This window comes from Pseudophryne corroboree, chromosome 1 (assembly GCF_028390025.1).
Source record: "Pseudophryne corroboree isolate aPseCor3 chromosome 1, aPseCor3.hap2, whole genome shotgun sequence".
Classification (NCBI taxonomy): domain Eukaryota; kingdom Metazoa; phylum Chordata; class Amphibia; order Anura; family Myobatrachidae; genus Pseudophryne; species Pseudophryne corroboree.
The window spans coordinates 1,066,496,316-1,066,501,371 of record NC_086444.1 but is presented as its reverse complement, the minus strand read 5'-3'; the positions used below and the strand labels follow the sequence as shown (position 1 = coordinate 1,066,501,371).

The 5,056-nt window shown below is 47.4% G+C and overlaps 1 pseudogene; it reads right to left on the bottom strand.

The window, feature by feature from the left end:
• Positions 1-4,587: 4,587 nt before the first annotated feature.
• LOC134940067 (5S ribosomal RNA) lies at positions 4,588-4,708 on the bottom strand (annotated as a pseudogene).
• Positions 4,709-5,056: the final 348 nt, after the last annotated feature.

The following is a 5,056-nucleotide window of genomic DNA, read 5'->3' as shown; positions in this document are numbered from 1 at the left end:
CAGAAAAAGACACCGTCTTTTCAGCCGCAGTCCTTTCGTTCCTATAGGAACAAGCGGGCGAAAGGACAGTCATATTTGCCCTGAGGCAAAGGAAAGGGTAAGAGAGTGCACCAAGCAGCTTCTTCCCAGGAGCAGAAGCCCCCCCCCGGCTTCTGCAAAGCCCTCAGCATGATGTTGGGGCTTTACAAGCGGACTCAGGGGCGGTGGGGGGTCGACTCAAGAATTTCAGCGCACAGTGGGCTCACTCACAGGTGGACCCCTGGATCCTGCAGATAGTATCTCAGGGTTACAGGTTGGAATTCGAGAAGTCTCCCCCTCGCCGGTTCCTAAAGTCTGCTCTGCCAACGTCTCCCTCAGACAGGGCGACGGTATTGGAAGCCATTCACAAGCTGTATTCTCAGCAGGTGATAGTCAAGGTACCCCTCCTACAACAGGGAAAGGGGTATTATTCCACACTATTTGTGGTACCGAAGCCGGACGGCTCGGTAAGACCTATTCTAAATCTGAAATCTTTGAACCTGTACATACAAAAATTCAAGTTCAAGATGGAGTCACTCAGAGCAGTGATAGCGAATCTGGAAGAAGGGGACTTTATGGTGTCCCTGGACATCAAGGATGCTTACCTGCATGTCCCAATTTGCCCTTCACATCAAGGGTACCTCAGGTTCGTGGTGCAAAACTGTCATTATCAGTTTCAGACGCTGCCGTTTGGATTGTCCACGGCACCTCGGGTCTTTACCAAGGTAATGGCCGAAATGATGTTTCTTCTGCGAAGAAAAGGCGTATTAATTATCCCTTACTTGGACGATCTCCTGATAAGGGCAAGGTCCAGGGAACAGCTGGGGGACGTAGTAGCACTAACCCAAGTAGTGCTGCAACAGCACGGGTGGATTCTGAATTTTCCAAAATCTCAATTGACCCCGACGACACGTCTGCTGTTCCTGGGAATGATTCTGGACACGGTTCAGAAAAAGGTGTTTCTTCCGGAGGAGAAAGCCAGGGAGTTATCCGAACTTGTCAGGAACCTCCTAAAACCAGGGAAAGTGTCTGTGCATCAATGCACAAGAGTCCTGGGAAAGATGGTGGCTTCTTACGAAGCGATTCCATTCGGCAGATTCCACGCACGAACTTTTCAGTGGGATCTGCTGGACAAATGGTCCGGATCGCATCTGCAGATGCATCAGCGGATAACCTTATCGCCACGGACAAGGGTGTCTCTTCTGTGGTGGTTGCAGAGTGCTCATCTGTTAGAGGGCCGCAGATTCGGCATACAGGACTGGGTCCTGGTGACCACGGATGCCAGTCTGAGAGGCTGGGGAGCGGTCACACAGGGAAGAAACTTCCAGGGAGTATGGTCAAGCCTGGAGATGTCTCTTCACATAAATATACTGGAGCTAAGAGCGATTTACAATGCTCTAAGCCTGGCAAAATCCCTGCTTCAGGGTCAGCCGGTGTTGATCCAGTCGGACAACATCACGGCAGTCGCCCACGTAAACAGACAGGGCGGCACAAGAAGCAGGAGAGCAATGGCAGAAGCTGCAAGGATTCTTCGCTGGGCGGAAGATCATGTGATAGCACTGTCAGCAGTGTTCATTCCGGGAGTGGACAACTGGGAAGCAGACTTCCTCAGCAGACACGATCTACACCCGGGAGAGTGGGGACTTCATCCAGAAGTCTTCCACATGATTGTGAACCGTTGGGAAAAACCAAAGGTGGACATGATGGCGTCTTGCCTCAACAAAAAACTGGACAGGTATTGCGCCAGGTCAAGAGACCCTCAGGCAATAGCTGTGGACGCTCTGGTAACACCGTGGGTGTTCCAGTCAGTGTATGTGTTTCCTCCTCTGCCTCTCATACCAAAAGTACTGAGAATTATACGGCAAAGGGGAGTAAGAACGATATTCGTGGCTCCGGATTGGCCAAGAAGAACTTGGTACCCGGAACTTCAGGAGATGCTCACGGAAGATCCGTGGCCTCTACCTCTAAGACGGGACCTGCTTCAGCAGGGACCGTGTCTATTCCAAGACTTACCGCGGCTGCGTTTGACGGCATGGCGGTTGAACGCCGAATTCTAAGGGAAAAAGGCATTCCGGAAGAGGTCATTCCTACACTGGTAAAAGCCAGGAAGGAGGTGACTACACAACATTATCACCGCATTTGGAGAAAATATGTTGCGTGGTGTGAGGCCAGGAAGGCCCCCACGGAGGAATTTCAATTGGGTCGATTCCTACATTTCCTGCAAACAGGATTGTCTATGGGCCTCAAATTGGGGTCCATTAAGGTTAAAATTTCGGCCCTGTCGATTTTCTTCCAGAAAGAATTGGCTTCAGTTCCTGAAGTCCAGACTTTTGTAAAAGGAGTACTACATATACAGCCCCCGGTTGTGCCCCCAGTGGCTCCGTGGGACCTTAATGTAGTTTTGGATTTTCTCAAATCCCATTGGTTTGAGCCACTCAAATCGGTGGATTTGAAATATCTTACATGGAAAGTAACCATGCTACTGGCCCTGGCTTCAGCCAGGAGAGTGTCAGAATTGGCGGCTTTATCGTATAAAAGCCCATATCTGATTTTCCATTCGGACAGGGCAGAACTGCGGACGCGTCCTCATTTTCTGCCTAAGGTGGTGTCAGCGTTTCACCTGAACCAGCCTATTGTGGTGCCTGCGGCTACTAGCGATTTGGAGGATTCCAAGTTGCTGGACGTTGTCAGGGCATTGAAAATATATATTTCAAGGACGGCTGGAGTCAGAAAATCTGACTCGCTGTTTATACTGTATGCACCCAACAAGCTGGGTGCTCCTGCTTCTAAGCAGACGATTGCTCGTTGGATTTGTAGCACAATTCAACTTGCACATTCTGTGGCAGGCCTGCCACAGCCTAAATCTGTCAAGGCCCATTCCACAAGGAAGGTGGGCTCATCCTGGGCGGCTGCCCGAGGGGTCTCGGCATTACAACTCTGCCGAGCAGCTACGTGGTCGGGGGAGAACACGTTTGTAAAATTCTACAAATTTGATACCCTGGCTAAAGAGGACCTGGAGTTCTCTCATTCGGTGCTGCAGAGTCATCCGCACTCTCCCGCCCGTTTGGGAGCTTTGGTATAATCCCCATGGTCCTGACGGAGTCCCCAGCATCCACTAGGACGTCAGAGAAAATAAGATTTTACTTACCGATAAATCTATTTCTCGTAGTCCGTAGTGGATGCTGGGCGCCCATCCCAAGTGCGGATTGTCTGCAATACTTGTACATAGTTATTGTTACAAAAAAATCGGGTTGTTATTGTTGTGAGCCGTCTGTTCAGAGGCTCCTACGTTTGTCATACTGTTAACTGGGTTCAGATCACAAGTTGTACGGTGTGATTGGTGTGGCTGGTATGAGTCTTACCCGGGATTCAAAATCCTTCCTTATTGTGTACGCTCGTCCGGGCACAGTATCCTAACTGAGGCTTGGAGGAGGGTCATAGGGGGAGGAGCCAGTGCACACCACCTGATCCTAAAGCTTTATTTTTGTGCCCTGTCTCCTGCGGAGCCGCTAATCCCCATGGTCCTGACGGAGTCCCCAGCATCCACTACGGACTACGAGAAATAGATTTATCGGTAAGTAAAATCTTATTTTTTTTTAGCATAGCAGGGCTGCACAAGCGATCGCAGCCCTGCTATGCTAAAATACACTCCCCCATAGGCGGAGATTAGTTGATTGCACCAGCAGCAAAAAGTTGCTTGGTGCGATCAACTCGGAATGAGGGCCCATAAACCCAGAAGTCCTCACCATAGGTGTGCGCAGGGGGGGTGCCTGGTGCGCACAGGCACCCCCTAATGTCTGGCACCCCGATCTCACATGCCTGATGCAGCGATAGCCTAGCAAGCTGATTACTGTCCCCTCTGCGCAGCACCCTGTCAGGACTGCATTACTGACCGGATGCCTGGGTTAATCAAGGGTGCAGATAGTTGAAGAAAAGAAAATTGGAAACCGCACTGGTGTAATAAGTGTATATGTATAATGATAACTATCTGTAATTAACTGATAATTAAATTCAAGGTTCAAATCCTCATTTTAGGAAGCAGATACATAAGGTAACACACTCCTTATTTTTGTGTATCAAAAAGCTGCCCATCAGTGGTGCTCCCCCGAGTCAGTTATTCTCAATGTAAACATGGAAAGAAGAAAAAAAGAAGACTCTTTTTGGGAAGCACTCCTATACAGATAATGTTGTATGACTGGATGTCACAATAGCTGACTAAAATACAATACTTTAATAATTCTCATTAAAATTAATTATTGAGGAGTTCAATGAGCGCCAATATTTGTTAAATGGTGACATTGCGAAAATATAGAAAAATGTATATAGATTACAAGGTACAGATACCTAATATAAGCCGAGATGGGTATATCTGTGAATTTGTGAACAGACAAAACAACTGTAGGACAACCTGTGGTCAAAAAAATTGATCATTTAGTGTATATATATGACCATCATTTGAAAACTGCTGTACATCCCAAATGGGAATTGAATCCTAGCAGGTAGTTGAATCATAGGTCATAACCGAGATGTAAGTCAGTGCTCTATTTTAGTGACAGAAAGGGTGGCAAATATTTGCAGTACCAGGGTGTTCCTTGGTGGTCTCCCATCCAAGTACTTAAACCGGCCCTCCACTGCTTGGCTTCCAAGATCAGATGAGATTGGGCATCTCCAGTGGGGTATGACCGCAGACCTTATGCTTACCCTTGTCACGCTGTGTCCTAATTGGGCACAAATAAGAGCCGATTTGCGTAATTATGTGAACCACAGGTATCGAAGCAGCTGATTTGGTGTAAGAAAAATCAAGAGTTTTTTTCTCAAAGATATAACACAAAGATATAACACAGAATTCAGATACCCATCTAAATTTTCACGGTTAAATCAGTCGCAGTACAAGTAGAAAAGACATCTATGCTGCACAGATATTTCATATGAATATCGGATATTCTAGATTATAATATTCTTTTAACTATGCAGAGAGGGAAACCTCCAAATTTGGTCTCCAAAAAATCAATAGATGTATGAAAATACACCATGGATT